The sequence below is a fragment of the Oryctolagus cuniculus genome, chromosome 15 (assembly GCF_051225735.1).
Source record: "Oryctolagus cuniculus isolate XC-2025 breed Fujian yellow rabbit chromosome 15, ASM5122573v1, whole genome shotgun sequence".
In the NCBI taxonomy this organism is placed as follows: domain Eukaryota; kingdom Metazoa; phylum Chordata; class Mammalia; order Lagomorpha; family Leporidae; genus Oryctolagus; species Oryctolagus cuniculus.
This window is the reverse complement of record NC_142881.1, coordinates 53,969,997-53,997,523: the sequence shown is the minus strand read 5'-3', so window position 1 is coordinate 53,997,523 and position 27,527 is coordinate 53,969,997. Positions and strand designations below refer to the sequence as shown.

At 40.8% G+C, this 27,527-nt stretch overlaps 1 long non-coding RNA gene across 1 annotated transcript in view; it reads left to right on the top strand.

Moving 5' to 3' along the window:
• The first annotated feature begins 493 nt into the window (after positions 1-493).
• LOC149122000 (uncharacterized) overlaps positions 494-27,527 on the top strand; it is a 150,526-nt gene continuing 123,492 nt past the window's right edge. Inside the window, exon 1 of the long non-coding RNA XR_016221617.1 lies at positions 494-845. This is a non-coding gene — a long non-coding RNA (uncharacterized LOC149122000). The remainder of the gene's footprint in view (positions 846-27,527) is intronic.

Below are 27,527 nucleotides of genomic sequence, written 5' to 3'. Positions count from 1 at the left end.
CGAATCGCCCCATTTCTCTGTTTTTAACTAGCATTTTTAACTAGATCCTGGAGGTGGGGCTTCCTGCTGCTGCAGTTGCTCTCTGGAGAAGCGCTTCCAAGCTGTATTTGTGCACGTTAATTTCAGACAGAGACAAGACTCCTTCATGGCTGGCAGGTCTGGCTGACTCTTCTCAGGGCCTTGGCCGAATTTTGCTTTCCTATTACATAACCTTATTGATTAATCAAAACTATTGCTCACAGCTGCTGGTTAATGGATGATAGCTCTGGAGTTTGCCTGAATACAATTATTTATTGCTTTATTGATGTGCTACTTATTACTCTGTTAAGTACCATAGGGTGTTTAATTATGTGAAAGGGAAGTGCAAAGGCAGCTGCTGAAAGCTGGAGTTAAAGAGGCCTAGTACCTGAGTTTCTGACAATGTGTCATAAAACAGCTTTAAAACACATGCACACACAAAGGACAAACTCCATTCCGAAGTTTAATGAGCTTGGAAGCAGAATGGGCTTGGGGAACTGCCTTGCCACTTTGCGGCTTGATATTAGCCACAGCACAAGCAATGAAATCTGAATGCTCTAAATGAAAAGGAGACTCTCTTTGAGGTTTCATGCATTTTTATTTATTGCTAATGATTGAAGTGGAGCCCATGACAAAAGCCACAGCTAGAGGAGTAGGAGCTGATGGGAACAAAAAATGGCTCCTATTGCAATGGGGGCAGCAGACCTGGCTCAATGGCTCCATGGAATTCAAATTTCTTTTTGGTGTGGCATTGACTCTTGCCATCCCAAACAGCTGCCATATTGCCCCTGGAGAAGCCTGAGAAGGAAACACTCCTGGAGAATTATGTGAGTACTCTTTCTAACTTGCAAACCATTTTGTCCTTGCCAACAGGAATAAATGACTTGGCATGGTACCAACAGGTTCAATGGTTCAGAGGCCTTGGTGAAGAGGGAGTGGGTCCGTGTTTGAGCAGTCTCCCTACTGCTAAGTTTGAGCCCTGATCTGACACAAAGAGGAAAAATTCCATTATTTTAGTTTTTAAGATAGTGGTTTTCAACTTGGGCTCTGAGAAATCCTAGGTTCCTTATTTCAAAGATGGACAGCCTTACTCACCACATACTAAGCTGAAGCAGCAGGATCCTGGGAAAAATAAGTAGCCTGGGGGCTGGTGAGAAGATACCCTGGGAATCTAGAATCCCTTCCCCAACACTAGCAAGCCCAGGGCATTCCCCCACCAGCAGATCATCTCCATCCTGGGAATCTGTCCTGCCTCAGGCAGACTCCTCTGACTTCTTCATTTAGGGAGGGGAAAATACTTTTTCCTTTTTTGTCTCCTATACAATTAGGAACAAACTAAAAATTAATATCTCAGTTAATAATGTCACTGATACATACATAGATGCCAATATAAATAATTTGTATGATAGGCTGTGTTGTAGTACAAAGAACTCTCAACCTGGAATAAGAAGGAGTTGAAATCCTGCTTTGTTATAATTCAGTTGAATGACCCAGGAAGAGTTGCTTCATTTCTCTGAAATTTGCTTTCTTATTTATGAACAGGATGAAATGATAGCTACATCAAAGGCTTGTGGGTGTTAGCTGAGATAATAGATTTTGCAGAAAGCTCAGCCCTGTTCCTTTCATATGACCAATGTTCAATTATGTTGGGTAAGAAAAAATAGACATCACATTTTGATTTCTAATGAATCCTTTCCTGGGATTCTTTCCATGCTCCACATTATAGAGATTGTATAAACATATCGTAATGGTATGTAAAAAGTGTCAGGATTATAAATTTGTATATAAAATACAGTTTTTTGAAAGTGAAGTTTTAATAACATATACTTACTAGGGGCCTTAAAATATTTTTCCGAAATTTGAATAATATGGTATATGCAATTATATATCCTGATTGTTAATACTAGCCTACCAAGAACAGACTCAATTTGGGGAGATTTGTTTTGTTTTGGAACATAAACTCTGTTCTCAAGAATTCCTAGGAACTAAGTTTGCTCAAGTGAATTTTTTAAAAAGTTGTTTACAATACTTAAAAGCCCATATTTATCCTTCTAAGAGGCAATGGCCAACTAAAAATGGGAAGCCACTGAGATTCAAGGCTTGGGAGATGCACAGCTCTATGGATGAGTGCATTGCTCCTGGAATAAGGTAGGTGGGATTTGATTTTCAGTGCTCCAACATGTTAGCTTGTATTTGACCTTGGAAAAGTTCTTCAACCTCTCTAAGCTTCAGATTTGCATCTATAAAAGGGGAAATCAATGGCACCTAACCCAGAATGCTGTTGTGAGGAATAAATGTGAAGATTTAGGGAAGGCCTTGAGCTCAGCATCTGACATGGGATAGGTACTCAGTAAATGAATAGCAAGTTCATAATTATTATTTTATTCTTAGATTCCTCTAAGTGAGAGTGACTCACTGAGATGCAATTAAGGGTGGTCACAGGTAGAGCTACTCTTAACTTTATTCTTGTTGATTTGGCTGAATTCTTGTGGCATGCTTTAGAATGACAGCATTTGAAAAAACCATGACCACGACTTTGTCTTCTCTTGGAAAGTATATTCATGACTCAAATGATCAGGCTAGGAACTTCCAATTTTTTGTTGTAAAATATTTTCTTCTCAAAATGCTTAAAGTAGAAAAATATATAATACCAATTAGATTTTTTTTTGCTTTTATCTACTACTGCTGTAATTTGCGTGATATGAAAGTGTTACGATATTGTAGAAAGTCAGTGTTACTCAGTGTTTTAAAACCCCTCTTGGCTCAGGCTTTGGTTTTGGGTAGCCTGCACAAATAAGTTATCTTTTCTAAGCCTCAGTTTTATCAACTGTGAAATAGAGATGATAAAAAGGCATTCATCTTTGTCTCCTCCACTCTGCCTGGCACATAATTAGTGCTCAGACTTTCTCCTGGAATCACCCTCTGGCTAAGTTTTCAGCTTCCGTCTCCCAGTTGGATGACAAGAGGCCTTGCTTGCCTGCTCATTCTGGTCAGCCCCACAAAGATGACTTCATTGGTTCAATGCCTGTTGGTATAAATTCTACTCTTGGTTTGCTGTGAATCTTTATAAACGTTGTGTGCTGAACATAAGCCTCCGGATCCGGTTGGGCATGTCCCTACCAGAAACAGACTCTCATGCCCACTGCCTGGTCAGCCATCAGTGATTCAAATTCAATTCCCTTTGGCCCCTGTGTGCATTCCTTATAGGTCTGAGTCACCTCACAATCTTTAACCTAATCCAAACAAATCAGACTTCGCATTCATTTTTTTTTTTTTTTGACAGGCAGAGTGGACAGTGAGAGAGAGACAGAACTGGAAAAGCATTCCTTTGTATTGGCACAATGATTTGTAGGTTCAATCCCTATCCTGTTCAGAAACTAGATGACATATGTAAAGCAGTGTAAACTGTAAAGTGCTTTATAAGTGTGTGTTACTTTCTTATGATATCTGCTTAGGGCTTTCCTCCCTGGGCAGGGAATCGCAGACAATTTTGTCTCCTATTAAGAGATGAAGAAGGAGTAACTAAAACTTAGAGAAGTAATATAACTTACTTGAGGTCTCACAGCTACAAAGTGATGAAATTATGCTTTGAACTTTGCTCTCACACCAAATCCAAGCTCATATTATGTGGATACCAGAGAAAATTTTGAACTTTTTTTGACACTGAACAGAATATAAACCCTTTCTATGAAGCATTTTATAAAGTTCAGTAACTGATATCTTATTTTTATTTATTTATTTATTTATTTATTTTTTGACAGATAGAGATAGACAGTGAGAGAGAGAGAGAGAGACAGAGAGAAAGGTCTTCCTTCCGTTGTTTCATCCCCCAAATGGCCGCTACGGCTGGTGCTGTGCCCATCCGAAGCCAGGAGCCAGGTGCTTCTTCCTGGTCTCCCACGTGGGTGCAGGCGTCCAAGCACTTGGGCCATCCTCCACTGCCTTCCCAGGGCACAGCAGAGAGCTGGACTGGAAGAGGAGCAACCAGGACTAGAACCTGGCATCCGTATGGGATGCTGGCACCACAGGCGGAGGATTAACCAAGTGAGCCACGGTGCCGGCCATTAACTGATATCCTAGTCTATCTTTCCTTCCTTCATTCAACAAATATTGGTCAAGCTTCTACAATGTGTTAGCCATTATGCTAGACATAAAAAGAATGACATGTAAACTTCTTCAAAGTTCTTGCATTGTCAAGGCACTTGACCAGAGGGGGCTGCAGGGACCCTGCCGATAGCCCCTGCTGACTTGAGAGCAGGCCAGTCTGCTTTTCAATGACTAGCTCCTGCAGCTGCTTGGGAGCCTTCTCTCACCACCCAAACCTGCGTTGGTGCCTATGGGACCAGCTCCAAGTGCTGCTGAATTAATGCCCCTCAAGAACAACCTCAACCAAAGATAGTTGGCAGCTGGCGTATAATTGTTCCATCTCTCTGGTGGGATGATTCTGAGGTATGTGTTCTACAAGGGCTCCTAGATCTCTCCCCACTGAGATTAAAGTCCAGCTTCCCCCAGGGGTAGCTGGCTTGACAATACACCTTATATTGACTGCTTTCCCTAACCTATCTCAGTCTCTTCCTCTTCTACTGGTATTTACTTTGAGTCTGAAATCAACTTATTTTACTTCCTGCCTCATAGTGTAGTTCCAGGGGAACCCAAGTCAGAGTTCCAACAGGTTCCTCCATTCTGTGACCAGTGGATATCATGAATCTTAAGAAGGCAGGCAGCCATATTTAAATTGTCCTGGAAGTGAATTCTTCAGTCTATTAGTGGTTTAGGTCATGTTTACTTCAGCTTTTCCATGAGTGATACTAGTTGTTGGGAGCTGTCACCTACTATATCCTCAAAGAAGTCATGCACCAAATGTTCTCCTGAGAGAAAGCTGTTCTTCCTTGACAGAGATTTATTTAGTGAGGCCTTGTTGGGGTGAAGGATACCTAGAAAATGAGAACTTGAATATAATATTATTTTCCATTCCCTGAATCCGAGTGTTTCGAAGGAAGCACTTCCTGCTCTTGTGGATTCGGAACGTACTCTCCGGTTCTGGTCAGGTAAAGAGCAAGCCTGAATGGGTGAGCGGGGTGTGGGGGGGTCATCTTTAGCTCCTTGGAGGGCATTTTCATTCTGCTGTTCAACAAAAGTTTATTGAACCTTATCTGGGTTTGAGCTCCGGGCTAAGCAACAGGGAACACACATAAACACAACAAATGGATATAAGGCACAACTCCATCTAGGGGTCCATGGGGCTGAGAACAACAATTGAAATACCCCTTTTCAGGGTTCATTTGGGTGGTAATACATTTCATCCTGGAGGACAATCAGAAAATCAAATTGACTTTGGTCTGTTTAAAAATATAACCCCGGGGGGAAATGGCCTGTCTGTGGAGACAAATGGTTACCAATCTCAAAATAGGTTTTACTGTATTTTTACTCAGCCAACAAACATTCTGTTTTGGAGTCTTAACCTAATTTCCCAGAGTTGCCCAGCCTATCTTTCTCCTCTAATTTTAGTGTTTTGCCCAAGTCTTTAAGGTCTCAGTTGGTTAATGTTTAATGCTCTCCACAACCAGTGTTTGATGTTTACACTTTATTGGGCTAACCAAATTTGTAGAGCAAATTAAATGTGTGCAGGTCTTTGGCGAGCCACGTTTAGATACGTGTTGCCCAGAAACCTTCTCCCTGTTCAATACTGCATGCCCCAAGTAGTTTCAATTAACTGTTCTTCTTCCCTGGCAATATCTACAGCTATCTGCATTGCTTTTGGGGAACTATTCCTTCCTAGATTTACAAATGTTACAGTCTCATACCCATCTGCTCCCAGAAAGCACGTCACAGCAGACAGCTCCACTCCTATGTGAAATGAGAGCGTCAGCAACAGTAACCTATTAAACCAGATTGACCAAAGACCAGGAAAATATACCGGGGTTGCAGCAGAGGAGGCTTGGGAGAGAGAATTTGTGTGGAGAAAGGTGGGAATAAGAATTGAAGAGTAGGTATTTTTTATTTCAAAACAAACACACACATACTCTAAGAAAACATACAGGTGGCGTAATAGAAATTTAAGTATAGGGTCATTACAATAATAGCCCAGAGAAATATATGTTCTTACCCATGAATTTAATTTATCCTTTTTTTTTTTTAATAAACTGAAAGGTTCCATAATATAGCAGCAGAAAACCAAAAACCTGAATTCCAAGTCCAGCCAGATCCACCTCTTGGTATGACCTGGGCCAATGCCTCTCAACCTCATTGAACATCACCCAGGAAAGAAAAAAGTTAGCCTTGACCTACTGAGGGTCTTCCAGTTCAGACACTTTGGGATTCAATCCTATCTTTAGGCCCAATTATAAAATTCCAGGAAAGCAGAAGATATGGCTAACAGCAATATTCTTGCAGGAGATAAGTTTCGCAAATAATTATCCAATAGACGACAACTTAATCTCCCTCAGAGTGCCTTGATTGTGACTATTAGCAATCTTTTCTCCATCTTTACAAACCAGTATTCTCTTTCAGCCTTGCTGAGAGACCCCCGGCTTTGACATGGTCTGAGAAAATATGAAGACGTTTCTGGAGTTTAATCAACAGAGAAAAATAAGGACTCCCCAAACTGCAGCGTCACTGATGGACTTTGGGGCTCAGGCTTCCTGGAGGTCCCATTTCCTCTGTCTCCTCCAAGCTCCCAGAGTCAGGCCAGGTCTGGAGTGATAGCTGCTTTTCTGGCACAGCAGAGGCGGCGGAACACTAATGTGTTTAACAGTTGGACTTATTTCTAATCTACTGTATTAGGAGCACAAATTTAATCAAGAACAAAATGTTACCAATGTTGTTTTTTTGTTCCTGCATATGCATATATCCTTAACACTGTTTTGCATTCCCTTGTGCTAGAAAGCTCTCCATCTGACATCTGACTTATTTCATAACATTAGTTTTTTTTTAAGTGCAAATATATGTGGAGAAAAAAGAGAAACAAGGAGCTGAATTTCCACTCAACACAGTCCCCCCCCCCCTTAAAGAAATAACTCTCAGTACAGATTTTAACAATTAACATTCCTGCAGTGAATGTCGTTATGGATGGAGCTAATAAATGTTTTCAAACACTCCCTGGCTCAGATACACATTCAGCTTATTTTCTGTCATTTGATGGCATGGGTGGGTTGAGACATTCCTGTAAGAGTCCCTCCCCCCTTCCCCCACACCCCCAGTCTAAGAAAGAGATCTTATCTCCCTCCCCACCCGACCTTACCCCCTTCCTGAGCCCTCCCCCTCTGGTGCCTACTTCACTGAAACCTGACTTGCAGGTCAGCTAGCTGGTAACAGATTAATTTTGCTCTGTGAGGAACACCAAGCATTTTGGCCAGGACACATGAGAATCCTGTTATAATATTACTGTTTTTTCTAAATTAAATATTAGGAAAAATTAAACCAAATTGTGGAACATAGTGCAATGGAAAATATTTCCCTTCCAAACACTCCTCTGTGATAAATGCTTGTGTAAGTAAAAGCACAATAAATAGGCAGTATGTTAAAAACCTAGATTATTCAGGTTTTAAGACTTATAGCTAAAAGTGGTTTAATGTTTCATGCCTAATAATAGATTACTCCTATCACATTTCTAACCTTTATTTCTCCTCGCTTTGAAGTCCAGCCATATAAAGGTTGTTTGTAGAACCACACGAAAGTTAAAGCAAATATTACTTAGAGTGATTCATACCAGCAAGAATTTGCAATGAAGGCAGAGACTTTTTTTTCTGTGTGTCTGAATCAAAGGAAATGAAATGTTTGTAATATTTTTTGGTTGATAAATTTATTAAAACATTTTAGAGGTTTGTAGTAGAGGCACAGCTGACATAAACAGACTGGAAGCAGATTATATTCTGCTCTGTGGGGGACGCAGAATTTAAAGGAGGAAAAATTCTCTGGATTTCAAAAATTGCCACCAGGTCACGGCGATACTTAATTAACTGAATATATTAACAGAGGGCTATAACCTAGATGCTAAAAAAAGGGTTGGGGGAGAAGTCAAATTCATTTAATCCTCTGTTCTTTGCTTACAGATTAGCCTTTCAGAATGAGCAACCTGATTTTTTTTTTTAAGGATCCATTTACCTTCCAGAGCTTTTCATAGCAAAACATTTTGCATGGTTGCAAAAGAAATTAATTTGTTGCCAGTTGCTCCATACTGGCAGGAATTCTGAATAAAGAATGTAAGCAATCTATCTTTGTTTGCAAGATATAATTAATCTGGCAGTTAAAATTCTTTGGAAACATTCTGATGACTTATGTGGAAAAGTAGAGCAGCATTTTCAAAGAAAACTCAGCACTGTATGCAGGGGAAGATAAAAGATATATGAAGTGTTTGTTCTAAGCGATACTATTCATTTAAAGATCATAATGTAACCCCACCCTAGCAATTATTGTGAAAAACAAGACAAATCTCCGTCTATAGCTTTCTGACACAGTCTTGATTTGAGAAACAAAATAAGCACATTACTGTTATAGTCTAATAGATGGCAAGCTGTTTTATTAGAGTCAGCTGAATCCTGTTTTGCATAAAAAAGAACTCTGTTTGCTATCAAGAACACATTTACATTAATATGACTTTGACAAAGTAAAATAAAATCGCATTAAGATGATGTAAGTAGATAAGACAATGAAATCTCTGTGAGAGTTTTGGCACACACTAATTACAGTCAAGTCCCTGCAGGAAGAGAACATATTTTTACACCAACTATCCATGTGTTTGAAAATGTAGGGAGCCCAAAATGTAATACTCAGTTTAGGTATTTCCTGAATACATTGTGTTTCTGTGTTTTCGAGGCAGTTGTGTGTGTGTGTGTGTGTGTGTGTGTGTGCGTGCGCGCGCGTTAAAGGGGTCTGCTTGATAAATAACACTTTCATTTGTAATAATACAAGCAAGTTTCTTTCCGAATACTAGCCTGTAATCATCCTGATGATTTTAAGGGACTTTCCAATATAGGGCAGCTGAAAACAAGGTTTTAGATTACATGGTAATTTAGGAATGCATGAAAAGCTAAGCAGTTACCATAATAGGGTTCTGGATAAACTTCATGGTTTTTAGAGCAAAACATAACAACATATGTTTTGTGATTTGTTTCAATGATTTCTTTACTTTTTCTTTTTGTTCAGGTTCTATCAAAATATTTGGAGGCTTCATCTGCGTACAGCGTTTTTATAACCTTATTTTGAAAACTTTGATGTCTCTCTTTTTAGTTCAGTCATTAAAAGAAAAGCAATGATGGATGATGATAATGCCTCGGATTTTATGACTAATCAGTTCTTGGCAGTGGCCATATTTCTTCCGTAGTGAAACTTTAATATTCCTTTGGCCTTGTATAGGCTTAAAATTTTTTTTTTTTGGACTGTGCTACACCAGCTACTTATTAAGTGTTACCAAATGGTTATTGCACAAAAGCTAGCACTCTGATTTAACACCTGACAAAAATGAAGCCACTGAAAAAAAAGAGGATTTCTTCTCTTTCCTGGCTTCTCACAAATTTTGAAAGAAATGTGATTATATTTTTCTCTCTGTTTTAAAGGCAAGGGTATGGAGAAAAATGATTCAGCTGGTGGAAATATTAAGAGGGAGGGAAAATCTCCTGGGTGAGAGGGCTGCCATTTGCATTTCCTCTTCTTGAATTGTTCCTGTGATGATGCAATTTTTATGAGAAGCCTGATTTTCTGTCCGGAGTCTTTGATGTATTGTTCTTGAAGTTGCAACAACAAACACCAGGTGTCTCCACTTAGCTGAGCTAAAGGTTCTGAAAAGGAAGACCACTTCGCCAGGCACAGTGGAAGCTGCCTTCCCTTTCTCCAGTGCTCCTGGCCGCTGCCTGGATAAGGTCGGAGGCTGACTTGGTGCGGGGGAGGGGGGGTTCATGCTTTCTCGAATTTTCTGGTTAGATGTGTTAACTGACCTAAGATTAGTAAGGGACTCTTATTTTTGTGCGGCCGTCATGGAGATGGGTGCCCCTGGAAATATCCATATGCTGGGGAAGCAGCCTTGTGAACGACGCAGTTAGGGCCCAGCTTCTATTTCTGTTCTGCTCTCCAGGAACTCACCATCTTGGCTGGCACACGGCCATTCCTGGGTGGGTGGGAGCTTCTTTCTTTTGGAAGCACCAACAAACACCACAGGGGCCTTCTTGGAAACAGATTGAAGACCCAGAAGTTGATATGCTGGCTTCTTCACCAGTGGCAGATGCCCCAGTTTCCAGGTTGTGATTCCCATGAATGTGCCTTCCTTTCTTCAATAAATATTCACTTATTCTCTACTGTGTGCCTGACACTGTAAGAGCAATGAAAAAAACCTGAATCACCCTCCTCCCCCATAGACTCACATTAAAATTTGCCTCTTTGATTTAATGGCAGGGGTAACCATGGATGCCAGTGGTTCCCAAAAGGAGTTTCATGGCATTCCAGGGATGATGATGGGTATTGTGCTGAGACTCATGTTTCATTATGCTCTGGAAGAGCAGGATTAAAAAGTTTCTAGATGCAAAACTTCCTAGGAATTCTGTGTGCTAATTTGCATTGTCCTTTCCAAAGAGATGTCTCCTTTTTTTTCAAGTATCTTTAGCCAAGAAATAATTTTTAAAAAAGCAACTCCAAGTCATTGAAAAAAATTAAACCTGTCACCATTACCCTAAGGAAGTATTTCAAAAATTTCAATCAGATATTCAAACACCATCTTTCTTTCTTTTTTAGAAAACTTTTATGTAATAAATATAAATTTCAAAAGTATAACTTTTGGATTATTGTTGTTTTTCCCCCCATAACCACCCTCCCACCTGCAAACCATCCCATCTCCTACTCCCTCTCCCATTCCATTCTTCATTAAGATTCATTTTTAATTATCTTTATATACAGATCAACTTAGTACATACTAAGTAAAGATTTTAATAGTTTGTACCCACAGAGACACACAAAGTATAAAGAACTGTTTGAAGACTATTTTTACCATTAATTCTCATAGTACAACACATTAAGGTCATAGATCCTATATGGGTAGTAAGTGCACAGTGACTCCTATTGTTGATTTAACAATTGACAATCTTATTTATGGTGTCAGTAATCACCCGAGGCTCTTGTCATGAGCTGCCAAGGCTATGGAAGCCTTTTGAGTTCGCCAACTCTGATCATATTTAGACAAGGTCATAGTCAAAGTGGAAGTTCTCTCCTCCCTTCAGAGAAAGGTACCTCCTTCGATGGCCCATTCTTTCCGCTGGGATCTCACTCACAGAGATCTTTCATTTAGGTCTTTTTTTTTTTTTTTTTTTTTTTTTTTGCCACAATGTCTTGGCTTTCCATGCCTGAGAAACTCTCATGGGCTTTTTAGCCAGATCTGAATGCCTTAAGGGCTGATTCTGAGGCCAGAGTCAAACACCATCTTTCTAGTTCTTATCATGTTGGTTGACCATCCTTATTTAAGGAAAAAGAAAGCTAAACACTACCCTAGACATAAGTGAACATTTTGAGGAAATATTTTGGAAAAATTGCTTTGAGTGGTGGGCACTACAAATCCTTCCTGAGGTAGACTTGAGGTCAGGTTCAAAAGGCTGAAGGAGGCCCAAAGCCTGGGTCTGGAACTCCCTGTGAAAGGAAGCAGAAAAATTTGTCCCAGAGAATGTGACTTTGGAAGCAGTGATAGTTTCATGGTCGAGGGAAGCTCTGCTCCCCATCGGGTTCTGAGCAACTGTCAAACAACTGTGCGGAACATGGGAAATCTAGAGGATATGGGATCTAGCCCTTCTCTGGCTCCAACTTGCTGGACAATCTTGAATAATTCACTTACCTTTTTTGGTCTTAAGCCCTATCCCTAATGATAGATATTGTGCATACACACATTGTTCTTTCCAAATCATCAACACAACTCTTTGAGGAAGATTCTACGATTGCCTCTATTTTGTAGATGAGGAATTTGTGTAGTAGACTAAGGAGCTTGCCCATGGTTGTATCAGTGCAAAGTAACGGAGCCAAGGATATTGAATGAGAACCTTGAGTCGGATGACTCCTTCATATCATATTCTTTGGTTTCATTTGAGTGTCTTTGGTTTATCTCAGATCTGTGTGATTGAGTAAGCAACCCCCTTCAGATGCTAGTCAAGGAATCTGCGGTATCCACGGGGAATAAGGCAAAATCCTTGCCTTCAAACCTTATGGGCTAGTAGGGGGTATGTTAGGGAGAAAGTAAACAGGGATTCCATCTGCAACAGTAAACACGAATTAACAAGAACATTTCTATAGTGAATCATATTATTGAAACACGAAGGCAGACTACTCAAAAAAAGCCAAAAGGTAGCAGAAACCCAAATGCATATCAATTGATGGATGGGCAAACAAAATGTGGCCTATCTCACAATGAAATATACAGTCATAAAAAAGAATGAAGTACAGGTACATGATACCAGGTAGACAAACCTTGAAAACATTATGCTAGGGGGAAGGCGTCAGATACAAGAGGCCACACATTGTTTGATTTTGCTTGCACAAAATGTTTGCAGTAGGCAGGTCCTTAGAGACATAAAGTAGATTACTAGTCAACATGCCTGGGAGAGGCACTGACTGCCTAATGGGTACCGAGTTTGCTTTGAAATGTTCTGTTGGGGTTGCACAATATTGTGAACATATGAAATGCCATTAAATTTTATGTGTATTTTACTACAATTAAAAATGCAGAAAAAGATGGTAAATAAGGCCAGGCTTCTTCTTATTTTTGAAGAGTTATTTATTTTATTTGAAAGGCACAGTTATAGAGACAGAGACTGAGAGAGAGAGATCTTCCATCTGCTGGTTCACTCCCCAAATGTCCATATCAACCAGGGCTGGGCCAGGCTGAAGTCAGGAGCCAGGAGCTTCATTCAAGTCTTGCAAGTGAGTGGCAGGGGTCCAAAGACTTGGGCCATCCTCCACTGCTTTTTCAGGGACATTAGCAGTGAGCTGGATTGGAAGTGGAGCAGCTGGGACTTGAACTGGCGTCCATATGGGATTCTGGCACTGCAGGAAGCAGTATAATCTACTGCACCACAGTGCTGGCCCTCAGGCTTGTTATTTTCATTTCAAGTTAATAAACTAATGCTTATCAGTTGCATCTGAAAAACCAGATGCAGCAGTGCTTTGGCTACAAAGGTGAGTAGAATGTAATAATGCCTGCCCATACAAAAGCTACAGTCCTACTTGTTGGAATAATACATGATTAATGCATTATAATAATTCATAATTAAATCACTATTATAATGACATCATTGGCAGAATAGATGTTCTTATAAAAAGATGTTTGAGAGGAAGAAACAGTTAATTTCAACTGAGGTAATTGGAAAATCCTCATTGAAGAGGAAGTGTTGGTTGTTGATAGAAATTTAGCAAATGGAAGAGGAAACCAATGGACAGGGAGGATAATTTGTTGACCATCACCCAACAGTGACAGTAGAAATTGAACCCTAGGCTCTTCACCCTAGTTGACTATCAGTTGATTCTTATTTGTGAATTCTGTATTTGTGTATTCACCTACCTGCAAATATTTATTCATAACTCAAAATACAACCTGAGGCACACTCAGGGCCATTCATAGACACATATAGAGAAGTAAAACTTGAGTTTCCTGATGCACATGTTCCCACTTCAGGTCAATCAGGGCGACACTGACACTGCCTTTGTGTTTCAGCTTTCATATTGCAAACAAGCATCCTTTTTGCAGTCTGTTTTGTGCCATGTTTTTCACATTTTTGTTCTTTTTGTTGGTGATTTCACTGTTTAAAATGGTTCCCTCAGGAATTTAGCTTGGATATTAAGACACAGTACCTGGATTTGACACCCAACTCTATCTCCTGATTCCAGCTTCCTGCTAATGCAGTACCTGGCAGGCAGGCAGGCAATGGTAATGGCTCAAGTATTTGGCTTTCTGTCATCCATGTGAGACACCTGGACTGAGTTCCTGGCACCTGGCTTTGGCCTTTCCTAGTGGGCATTTGGAGAGTGAAGCAATAGATTGATAGGACCTCTGTCTGTGGATCTCTCAAATAAGTAAGTAAAAACTGAAAAAGAATGGTCCCAAGTGCTGTGTAAGTGTTCTTAAGTACACAGAGGCTGAAGGGGCCTTTTGGAGAAATATTTATGTTAGATGAGTTTCACTCAGGAATGAAATTCACGTTAGTGCAGAATATTGCTGTTGTCAAGGGGTCAGCGGTAATAAATATGCAGTATGTATTAACTATGATGTCTTTAAAAGAAGGTTATATATTGATAAGTTTGTAAATATGTTGTGGCCAGAGGCTTGCAGAAACCTAACCTTGTATTTTCTCTAGGAGCAAAGTGTCAGTATTCACTAACTCAGTGTCTGGTGGCTGTATAGATGTACCATAGCTACTCAGATTAATGAGAATAGACTGCGCTTCTCATTATTGTCTGCTGCCAGGTTTGAAATTGAGCTGTCCCTTCTCCACTCATTACTTACCACTAATCGCCATTCCCTATCTAAATACACACACACACTTCTCCCCAGGGATGGCTACAAGATTTTCAGGATTTAGAGCACAAGCAAGCCTCCTTGTTCAATAATTGTAAGAATTTTAAAGCATGTGTTTGGTGTAGCAGTTACGACATCTTTTGGGACACTCACATCCTATAACAGAGTGCCTAGGTTCTAGGACTAGGTCTGCTCCAGGCAGCAGTAATGGCCTTAGTAATTGGGTCCCTGCCACCCATGTGAGAGACCTGGAATGAGTTGCCAGTCTGTGGTTTTGGCGTGGCCCAGCTCTGGCTGTGGCGAATATTTGGGGTATGGACCAGGAGAAGGGAGTTCTCCTCGTTTGTCTGTCCTTGTCTCATTGCCTTTAAAATAAATAAAAATTCACAAATATAAATTTTAAAAAAGGAATTTTAAAAATATTTATTTATTTGAAAGGCAGAGTTACAGAGAGGCAGAGGAAGAGAGAGAGAGAGAGAGAGAGACATGGGGGGGGAGGGAGAGAGAGAGAGAGAGAGAGAGAGGTCTTCCATCCGCTGGTTCACTCGCCAGATGACTGCGATGGCGGGAGCTGTGCTGATATGAAGCCAGAAATCAGGAGCTTATTCCAGGTCTCCCATGCAGGTGCAGCAGCCCAAGGACTTGGGCCATCTTCTACTGCTTTCCCAGGCCAAAGCAGAGGGCTGGATCGGAAGTGGAGCAGCCAGTCCTCGAACTGGTGCCCATAAGGGATGCCAGTGCTGGAGACGGTGGCTCTGCCTGCTATGCTACAGTGCCAGCCCCAAAAGAAGTTTAAGACTGCATATAAATCACACAGGTGCAGGGGCCCTGTGTGCAGTCACACATCATGAAGCTAGCCCTGCGTCCCTCTCCATCTAGTTAGTCATGTCCTCCCTTATAGAGAATGTGTTTCTTTTTTCTCTGAGTCAAAGAAAATCTGGTCATTGTTTATGTCACTTGAGATAAGAAGTTGACCAAGCTATTCAGACTTACTATGTGTCTCCAGGAAGAGGTACTGAGCTCACAGATGCACAATCTGTGATCTGGTGGTGGAAGGGTTGGTTTGGCCTCAGGTCCCCTGGAGTTGAGTGACTTGGAGAGGGTTTCATATTTTTCCTGACAACTGGCCAGTCTTGTGGACTTGTATGTCAGAGCAAAGCAGAGCTGTAGTGCTGTCTTCTGCCTCTCAGAGTCCCCTGGGTCAAATTCACTGAAATAAGTCTCCTTAATGATTTGAAACATCCCAATTTGGCCTCCTTAAAGTTCCTGGACAATGCTCAGGTCTTGGCAACCTCTCACAGGCGGCCTTTGTTCAAGGACTGTGGACTGTCCAGCTAGATGTCGAGACTTCCAGGACAGAAGCAGGGGGAGGCTGTGACAACTGAGCCTTGAAGGGGGTTTGTTTGGCCCAGAACTTGCCCTTTACAAAAATGTGGCTTAAGTCTTCAGTGAGAAAAGAAAGGAAGGGAAGTGTAGACACTCAAAAGCAGCTCACTGAAGATGGATCTCTGGAGCCGGATTTGCTTATCTTCATTTACTTCATTCCTGCTCTTTCTCTGACCAAGTAGGAGTGGGCTACAGTTGGGTAATGTCTTTCAGTCTTTCAAGGAAGCAGGCTTGGCTTCCTTTTGGAAGACAGGACCCACATTTGCTGGATTTACTAGTTGCTCCTTTGCTGATCACAGTCGTTCTCTCTCCCCATTCCCTCCCCCAACCACCCCACCTCCCTCATTTCTCTCTCTCTCTCTCTCTCTCTCTCTCTGTCTCTCAGCAGATCTCATATGGCCTCCAGACCTAGCTTCTTTCAGGAAGTCTTTTGTGCCTACTTTAGTCAGGAAGCTGTATTCTGTGCCGATCCGAAGCCAGGAGCCAGGAGCTTCTTCCGGGTCTCCTGAGCTTCTTCCGGGTCTCCTGTGCTGGTGTGCAGGTGCCCAAGGACTTGGGCCATCTTCTACTGTTTCCCCGGGCCATAGCAGAGAGCTGGATCGGAAGAGGAGCAGCTGATGTAATAGACCCCCACGGTAGACTGGGTGCCTTGCATAAGCAACGTTTATTATCGCACAGTCATGGAGGTCAGAAGGCTAAGATCAAGGTGAAGGCCAGGTTTTGAGGGAGAATCTGCTCCATGCATCTCTCCTAGTTTCTGGTTATTTCCTGGCCACCTGTGGCATTTCTTGGCTTGTAGATGTACCACCCAGATCTCTGCTTTGATGATCACATATTGTTCTTCCTGGCTTCAAATTTTCCTATTTAGGAGGACACTTAAAATTCAAAGTATGTTTTCACTGAAAATTAAAAGAAAAAGAAAAGGAAAGAAAGGAAGCAGGGAGATTGTATCTATCAAATTCATGAATTATATTCTGTATATATTAATAACTAAAAATTATAATACAAAGGATAATCAGAAGTCTACCATAAACCTATATGGCCTCATCTTATATTACCTAATTACAAATGCAATGACTCTATTTCAAAATAGGGTCATATTCTGAAGCATTGGGGGTCAGACTTCAACATATGAATTTTTGGGGGGGACACAACTCAGCCCGTAATAGGAGCTGTGGTGGGAGTGAATAACAGTTGGGAGTTTTAGCAAGGTGAGTGGTTACACAGATTGCATACTCAAGTGCTCAGTGTAGAACATGAAGAGATGGGACTTGGTTTTGCATGTACTGTGGAACCAGACTGTATATCTGTTTTTCTTCTACTTGAAAGGCAGAGCAATGAGTGAGTGTGTGTGTGTGTGTGTGTGTGTGTGTGTGATTAAGAGAGACAGAGATACTCCAACTAGTGGTTCACTCCAAAAATGTCAGCAACAGCCAGGGCTGGGCCAGGTTGAAGCCAGGAGCCTGTAACTCCATTAGATATTCCACATGACTGGCAAGAGCTCAAGAACTTGAGCCATAACCTGATGTCTCCCAGGATGTACTAGTAAGAAGCTGGATTGGAAGTTGAGACACTGGGACTTGATCCCCGACATCCCAATCTACACCACGAAGTCTGCACCAATGGACTGTTTTAAAAGCCAAACAGAGCCAATTCTGATTTGGTGTGGAAGGCAAGTGGGAGCCACTGTACATTCTTGAATTGGGTTGTAATAATGTCAAAAGAACATTTAAGGATAACACATAGGCAGCAGCATAGAGGCTGTGTTGAAATAGTATGTCGATAGAGAGAGGGGCACTAATAGGAGCCTGGGCTATGGTGGGAATGGAATGGAAAAGGTGTAGGAGTTTTTACAAGAAAAACAGGTGGTAGGATTTTAAGACTTTACTGGATTTAGAAGATAAGAGTGGACCAATAGTAAAGTTGATAAAAGAAAGGTGGGGCTGGGGGGTTCCATCTGTGTGTGTGTACATGGTCCTATGCAAATGTTATTTTGGGAATATTGAGTTTAAAATGATGTTTGGCATCTCGGAAGATGTGTGCCATAAAGACATGGCATCAGCAAACTTCTGTAAAGGACCATATAGAGTATTTCAGAGTTTGCAGACAGGATCAGCTCTCCATATTTTAGACTGACAAATATTTAACAGCCAGTGGAAATCTATAGTGTCAACTGAAACGCATTCATTTAGGAATGTGTGCTGCAAACCTTTTTATTGGGAATCAGCCACCTGCCAACTGCATTCACACAATTGCTCTCTACTGACAACTTCGTGACTTAGACAAGTCTCATATTGCAGATGAGGAGACTCGGGGTGTCCTTGGTGACGCAGAGGAGAGTCTAGCTTCCTAACTGGCAAGTTTGGCCAATTGCAGGATAGAGGCCTTCTTCTCAGGCAAGAATATTGGCCAGGGTCACTCGTTTGCAGGTGGCAAGATCAAATTTTAATTTTTTTTTGAAGATTCATTTATTTATTTGAAAGTCAGATTTACACAGAGAGAGGAGAGGCAGAGAGAGATAATCTTCCATCCGATGGTTCACTCCCCAATTGGCCGCAATGGCCGGAGCTGCGCCGATCCGAAGCCAGGAGCCAGGAGCTTCTTCCGGGTCTCCTGTGCTGGTGCAGGTGCCCAAGGACTTGGGCCATCTTCTACCGCTTCCCCGGGCCATAGCAGAGAGCTGGATCGCAAGAGGAGCAGCCGGGACTAGAACCAGCGCCCATATGGGATGCCGGTGCTTCAGGCCAGGGCGTTAACCCGCTGCGCCACAGCATCAGCCCCGGCAAGATCCAATTTAATATCTACTTATATGTTGTGAAAGTATTAATTTTGCATTCAATTAATTGTTTTCAGGATAATGGCCCTCTGTGTTCCTGTTAGAGTTAAAACTGTGTAATAATTACAACTTGTCAAATGCCTGGAAGAGAAAAATTGAGGAAAGAATAATTTAAGGCTTATATAATTTGCCCACTTCTCTACATTTCCTACATTTTCCCCTTTGATCAAGTTGACTGCTAAGGCCCTCACAATATCTGCCTCATGTAATTTAAAGGAGATACCAGTCTCTTTGCTAGAATTGCTTAAATAAATAAATAAATAAATAAAGTCATGTCAATTCTGCTTCTGGGTTAGCTTAAAATTATTATTAAAAGTATTATTTAGTATACCCCCATATTTTTTAAAGATTTATTTTATTTATTTGAAAGACAGAGTTACAGGGAGACGTAGAGCCAGAGAGAGAGAGAGAGAGAGAGAGAGAGAGAGAGGTCTTCTATCCACTGGTTCACTCCCCAGTTGGCTGCAAAGGCCAAAGCTGCACCAATCCGAAGCCAGGAACCAGGAGCCAGGAGCTTCCTCTGGGTCTCCCGTGCGGGCGAAGGGGTCCAAGGACTTGGACCATCTTCTACTGTTTTCCCAGACCATAGCAGAGAGCTGGATCAGAAGAGAGACAGCCAGGACTCGAACAGGTGCCCATATGGGATGACAGTGCAGCAGGCTAGGGCTTTAACCCGCTAGGCCACAATGCCAGCCCCATTCCCATATATTGTTATTTGTGAAAAAGAAAATATAGAATTTGACATAATAAAAATTCTTTTCTTCTGAGATTTGCTTATTTGCTTTCGCTTCTCAGCTAGAGAGAACCACTCTTTTTTTTTTTTTTTTGGTATTTCTGTTTATTTTTATATTCATTGAGTTATAGAAATCACCTTATTTCAAATGGATTCAAGGTTTCAAGGTCCCTTTTAAAAATGAATGCAACAAAATAAAATAAACTTATATGAAATGTAAGGTTTTTTTTTTTTTTTTTTTTTTTTTTTTTTTTTTTTGGACAGGTAGAGTTCTAGACAGTGAGAGAGAGAGAGACAGAGAGAAAGGTCTTCCTTCTGTTGGTTCACTCCCCAAATGGCCACTACAGCCGGCATGCTGCGCCAATCCGAAGCCAGGAGCCAGGTGCTTTCTCCTGGCTTCTCATGTGGGTGCAGGGGCCCAAGCACCTGGACCATCCTCCATTGTCTTCCTGGGCCACAGCAGAGAGCTAGACTGGAAAAGGACCAACCAGGACAGAATCTGACGCCCATATGGGATGCCGGCGCCTCAGGCGGAGGATTAGCCAAGTGAGCCAGGGCGCCGGCCAAACCACTCTTTTTTAAAAAATAGATTCACTTATTTATTTGAAAGCCAGAGCAAGAGAAGGAGAGAGGGAGGGAAAGAGGGAAAGACAGAAATTTTCAATCCATTGGTTCATTCCCCAAATGGCTGCAACAGCCAGTGTTCCGCCAGGCTGAAGCCAGAAGCCAGGAACTCCATCCTCATATCCCACATGGTTGGCAGGGGCCCAAGCACTTGGGAAATCATCTGCTGCCTTCCAAGGTGCACTAGCAGGGAGCTGGATCATAAGTGGAGCAGCTGGGGACTAGAACGGGCACTCCGGTAGAGAATGCTGCCATTACAAGTGGCAGCTTAACCCCTTGTGCCACAATGCTGGCCCTGGGAACAACCCTGTATGATTGGGCTCCTGGGAGGCTCAGAACCATATTTAAGATGTAAAGACTGCAACTCTTGTCACTTGCTATCAACTTAATTTTCATTTGTTTTCCAGGCTGTATCCTCTTTTTGTTCTTGTGTTTCTAATTTTCCTTTTTCTCCCCTAAGCTCCTTTAAATACCTCTTGGAGAGAGGTGAGCATTTCGAAGATTAAATTAAATTGATTCAGAATCAAGTGGAGAGTCTTTTGGTCAATTGAGATACTAACTTAAGTTCCATTGGACACCAGAAAAATGTTGAAAAAGGCTTTATGATTAAGATTTTTTTTGGGTGACTTTAAAGAACATTTGGTGTTTGCTTTGTGATAATTTATTTCACATATGTTGAGTGAAAAGCTAAATGGACTATTTTATACATTTGCCTTAACACCAGGCTCTAGGTGAGATGCTGAGTTCACAGAACAAGCAAAAAATTTGAGGTTAGATCTGAGGATTGTTTCAGTTCTGCCACTCAGTGCCCAGGTGACTCCATGTAGGGTTTAGACCCCAATTAGATGATTTTGAATGTCCCCCCAAGCAGAGACTTCTGGAAACCTATTGCCTACTTTCTGTTCTCGACCACTCAGTCCCTCGCATGGTTTCTCAAGTAACAGGCAGCCATCCCATTATTCTTAATTTTTCTAGGAAGACTCTTCTTATATTGGGATCAGGAGCTATGTCTAAGTGAGGCTTTCCGTCTATATTTGGTATATCAGTTTATTTTCATATTCATTGAGTTATAGAAATCACCTTATTTCAAATGGATTCAAGGTCCCTTTTAAAAATGAATGCAACAAAATAAAATAAAATAAACTTACATGAAATGAAAAAGGTTTATATGGAGGGAACAAAGGATTAAGACTAGAAAGATAGACTGCTGTAGAATGAAACACCAATAGCCTTCTGCCTGCAGAGAGCACGTTTGAATTCTGCACAGTCACAATTTGCCTTGGATACTGAAGCAAAGTGAAATAAGAGTGTGAAGAAATCTTGTTGTCTTAAATTTAGCCATCACATGACAGAAATATAGCATGTATTGATCGTTCAAAATCAAGTGCTGAGTCACTGGTCTTTAAAGATACTTCCTGGATGTGGCAAACGAATTCCTTCGCTCAAAAAGGGCCCCAGGGAATTTCAGGAGAGATTTGCTGTAATGGGACAAGAGAAAAGAGAGATTGTGTTGCAGAAAGAAAGTGTTTCACCGGGAAGAAGTTTTGGCTCTCGGCGGCTGCCTGTGGTCCCTGAAGAACAAGGGGCCAATTTGGTACAAAGCAGATAATAGCAGCGAAAGTGAAAAACAAGGAGGAAGTAGGTTTGGGAAATTCAGCAAATAGCACTTCTTATGAAATTAATGAGTAATAAGGTAATATAGGGGACCATTCCTTTTAATGGGGAATATTCTCTGGTGAGCTCTTTAGATTCTCAAATACTGCAATGCACTGATATGAAAGATTTATGTAGCAAGAGGCCATAACAGAAAGATGAAGAAATTTCAGGCTGTGGAGGTTGGCGGTACTGCCATTAATACTTCATTCATTTAACAAATATTTATAGAGCCCTTTGCATGTACTGGATACTATGCCAATCACTGTAGAAAATAGGGACAAGGGAGGAAATAATGAGTAATACATCCCATCTGTCTTTCCAAAGCTCACATCTTAATGGGGAGATGGTATAAAATAAATCTTGTTAAGGCATTAAAATATTTATTGAGCACCTATTATATACCAGGTCTAGTGCCAAGTGCTAGAGATATAATGAACATGATGTGTTTTGAACAGTTAAATTAGAAATCTATAAATCAGGACCTCCCCCTCCCCCATTTCAACAGATTCATCACAAACATTTTCTTGAAACTACAGAGATTAAGCAGAATTAGAGAGGGTCCAAACACTTTAAAATAAAGTAATAGGAACAAAAACTGGCCTTAGAGGCTCCTTTTCTCTCCTGGACAAATTCTTGGCAGACTTATTATGAATGCATATTTATCTAATTTTACTTAAATAGTAAGCTTCTTCTTAGTTCTGAAGATTGATATTGTTGGTACCTAAAATAGGGACCTCATATCTTATCTAGTGATGGAAACTAGAAAAATGTTCTGAGTTGCCAGGAGAAGAGAATCCAGAGATAGTAGATTTGTAGTATGTGTCACAAAACCCCCTTCTCATGTCCATAGTAGATATTACTAATACATTACAGCACTTCTTCCTGATACACCTAGGTGTGGCCTCAATATCCTTCTCATCGCAGTGTACCAGGTGGGCCAGAACTGGTCTTGGACCAAAGATAAAGTCCTTTTGACCTCTGGAGGTCCTTCATCCTTTGAATATGCTTCAATCCTTCATATGAGAAGCAGCAGAATATTTTGAATTTCTTTTTGGCTTTTTCCTTGACACAGTCGCATTCTATTTTCAAAGTTTAAAGCCCCCCCCCCCATTATAGAAGTTTTGTGTCCCACAAAACTTGCATCTGTCCCTGAAAACACTGGATGATTATATGTTCCTTCCACTGTTTATCTCCCATCACTAATGTAGAATTTTTTTTTTTTTTGAGTACAGACTTTTCTTCCCTTGGATATTATTCATTATCCAAATCCCCCATCTCTCCTTCTCTTGGATCTTGTTATTTTAGACAGTAAGTTGTATTGTGGGTCGATAACTTCCAGCCACTCAGCAAAAGTATTAATCTTTTCTCTGGCATCTCACATATGACATCGTCAATGGTGTGTTTGTAACCTCTGTGAGAACGGCCAATCTTCTAATTATAGTAAATGGAGTCAAGGAGTAGGGCCCAGATTTTAAACAAACATGTGCATGTCATGCTCTGAAATCATCTTTTTCTGAGTCATAGATTCTCTGCTGAGATCAAGCCACAACAAGCATTGTGTTTTGTTAATCTGAGGCTTTCAGGAAGGGCGAAAGAATTCTCGTCAAATGTTCTAAGAGATTCTGTACGCTTCAAAGTGAAACATCTTGGTAAATCATTAATGATTCTTGAGTGACTACACATTTAGGACAAGAATATATTCGCGCTAAGTGAGCTACGTTTCCAGCACTATGACAGTGTCGAACATGCAATTATTAGAAGATTCATGAGCGCTTGCAAACACCGAATTACTGTAAAACTTGACTTGTAAACTAATTTGGACTACACGACTGTTGAAACAAGACTTATAAAACATTTATTAGCATCCATAAAAATAAGCCCAGGTTTGTGTAAGGAAGTATTAGTTTAAGCAAGAATGATGTCATTAATAAGCTGTGTGACTCTAGCCGTTGATAATGATGATGATAATAATGGGGATAATAGTAACAGTGATGAGGAAAGTTAGCACTGGTGATTGTTTGCTCTTTCAGGCACTGTGCTAAGCACCTTTTATCCACTGCATCAATTAATACTCACAGCTCTATCATTGTCCTCATTTTCCAAATGAGGATACCGAAACCCAGAAAAGTTGAGTGATTTGCCGAGGTTGCTTGGTACATTACGGACCTGGGATTTGAGCAAAGTCCTCCTCATGGCAGAATCCAGGTTCTTAATGCACTCTGCATGCCATTTTTCCTTGATGGAACTCAGTTTCCCTATCTGTAAAATGAGGGGTGGGCCTCCCTGGTCTCTGCTATTTCTTCCAGTTCTAAAGCCCTAGGATGCTATAATTTTGCATTGTAATTTTCTGGTAGCAAGAAAGCTCTTGTTTTTTTTTTTTTTTCTTTGCTAATATGTTTGTTTTTCTAATTGATCTCTACCAGCTCAGGGTAATTAAAACCCCACAGCTCTTACATTCTCCAAACAAATAGAGGCATGCATGTTCGCCACTCCTCACAGCAGTGCAAATGGCATTGCTTATGCATGGTACCCAAGATAAAAACCAAATATATGGCAGAAAGTAACAAGCCGTGTGTGACTAGAAAAATAATGTATGCACAGCCTATCCTAATGTACTCCAAGTTTCTGCTTATTTACTGACAGCACTAAGTGTTGACCCAATCCAGGGCTGCTCCATCAACCCCAGATGATCTGGTGGTAAATAGTACTTTATATTCATAGTAAATACATAGTGGAATGGTGACTTAGTAATGCAGAATATCGTTCAGCTGCTTGCAATCCAGGTAACCATTTATTGTGGCCATAATTACAGAACTAATAATATGAAAAAAAAAATGCTCAGTCTTTTGGATTAAGACACCATCCCGGCAGTGTCCTTTGCAGATATAGCCTTAGTTACCCTGGGGATTATGACATAGCGTGTTCTAAATTCTTGGCATCACTGGATTGTAAATGTTTGTTTACCTTTCATGTGAGGATATATGCCTGAATGGAGGTAGAAACAGAACAGGATTTCCTATAGGAAGTGTGAATGAGGCATCTCACTATGTAGCTAGAGTTCTTCAAGTATAGTATGTGAGGATAAGAAAGAGAGCCTCTGTCATTTCATAAGGAGTTTCTGGGTACTTGCTTTCCCAGCTTTGTGTTGGGTGCCATTGGCACTATGATGATGAAGTATATGAGACTATGTTCCCCACCCAAGCTCTTAGCAGGGGAGAAAACATGGGCAACATGCAGAAGCCTTAAGTTTTGGAAGTCTCATTCATAGAGGCAGGAGGCCCGAGCTTCATTGGCTACCTATGTGTAATTTATCTCAATGGGCCCCAATTTCACACTTAAAGGGAGACAATACCAGACTAGATCTCTCTAGGTCCAGGTAAATATGTCAGCTGGTTTTCTAAGACTGTTTGTGAATTTTTGAGAATTTGATCTACTCATCCTCATTATTCAGTTGAGCTTGGGAAATGTCAGACCCCTGAGTTACCAGTTCTTAAATGAGAGTCTGCGTCTGAGTGGCCTTTGGGGAGGGGTCACTATGGGTGGTTGTGTTTCTCCATTTGATAAGTGATTTAAGCTCCAGTTTTGATTTGCTGTAGATATGGGTAAGTTCCCTGGCTCCATTTGGTCTCCCCCAGCTTTCCCAACCATAAATCCTTCCCTTGAATTACTGACCACTCTCTTTCAGATTGTGAACTGACAGAGACATGAACATTCTCTTCTCAGTGTCTAGCTCCCAGTCTGGCTCAGTGTAGGTCCTTAGTGGCTATAAAAACAAAACTCCTGAGATTGAACATTATTCCACTGTGTAAACTCTGCTCACAGGAAATTATATCAGCTTTTTAAATGGTTTTCCCTAAGAATCACTTAGTTACTTATTCCTTAGAGACATTTATGGTTCAGCAAGACCTCCTACATCAAGGAGCAAGAGGAGAAAGGAAAGGAGCTGGGAAGAACAATGGGTACTGCAGAGAACTTTGCATTTGTTAAGATGTTGGAGTAGCCTTGGGCATGGAGAGAATCTGAAAATGAGGTCATAGCAGTGACAGCAACCTAGACTCACTGCCTCGTGTACTTGTGAAATGGTAGCTAGAGTTGTCTCATGCATGGATCCTTAATGGTAGGATAGAAGTAGAGAATATTCTTAAATACAGTGTGGGTGGCACTGGTCAGGGTTTTACTCTACTAGTTGAGATGAGTCAACAATTAGACTAAAGAAAATGGGGCTAAGATTGCAGTCTCAGTAAGCAAGACTGAACTTTATTCCTTTCCATTCATGAATAAAACTTGGATGAATCATTTGGTAAGTTACTTTCCTCATTTTATGTTTAAGTCATCAAAGACATGGTTGATGGCATTTCTGCTCAACAAATATTCCATTATTTTGTGCAGTATATTTTATGCAAGCCAGTTACACATTTCCATATGGCCACATGCTTTTCTTCAACCAATGAGGAATGGGCCAAAATGATATATAACTCTTGGGCAAAAATGTTAAGAGCCAACACATATCTTTCTCCTCTGCTACAAGAGCCAATGATATTCCAAATTGGATCCCAAGAGCAAAGTCACTTGTAACAAAGCTACAGTTGACTGGCAAAAGACACGTAGTGAGCTCAAGAAAGAGATATTTGTTGCTGTACATCATTGAGAGTTTTGGTGTTGCTTATCATGGCAACATAATCTATCCCATGATGGCTGATTAAATAGTAACAGCAATAAACATAGCAATAAGCATATTGCTGTTTTGCTTTTGAAAAATGTAAATTGGGTGCTATGCTTTGTGCTAAGCATTTACATGCTCTTTCTTATTTAATGCAGAAACAACATCGTGAACTGGATAAATTCCCTCAATTTATAGATGAGAAAGTTGAAACTCAAAGAGGTTGAAAAGGCTTCCTGTGGTCACATCATTAGTGTGTGTGTTCAGGATTTGAACTGACCCTTGCTCTTAATTGCTTCATTGTATTTTACAACTGCATCCCCACAACTTTTCTTTTAAAATCAGAGTATGTGTTTCTTAAAAAATTATTTATTTAATTATTTTCATTTTGTTTGAAAGATAGAGACAGCAATGGAAAGAGATCTTCTATGAGCTGATTCATTCCCCAAATGCCTGTAACTGCCATGGGTGTTCCAGGCTGAAGCCAGCAGTCTAGAACTCAATCTGGGTCTCCCATATGGGAGGCAGGGATCCAAGTACTTGACCTGTCACAACCTCCCAGGAAGTTTCATGGGAAATGCAGGATTCAGGACTGGAACCCAAGCAATCCAATACAAAATGAGGACATCCCAAGGGGCTACTTAGCTGCTGTGACAAGTGCCAGTCCCAGAATAAGAAGCTATAGGTTCTGAGAACAAAACCTGAGACCTTGCACATGCAAAGCATGCACCCTGTCACTGAGCTACATCCCTAAAACTCCAACAATGTTTGTTAAGTCATCATACAACAGAAATGCCAAAGCTTCAGATTCTGAGATCTCTCAGGTATGGATCCCAATAGATAGCAAACCTACAAAAAAGTCTTAACGTTTCATAATCCAGGAACAAAATAAGAAAATGTCCTCAATGTATTGCTTACAAACAACAAAAATTATTCTTTATCTCATAAGAGAAGTCTACAGCCACATACACGTGGTATCTTGTTATAAAACAATGTCCTACACCTATAAAAATAGCCCAGTTATTATATCACACTACCAACTTGATAATATGTTGGGAGTTACATAAATAGCACAGCTATTTATCACCAAAAATGTCATTGTATAAGCAAATTTGAGGTGAATATAAATACATTG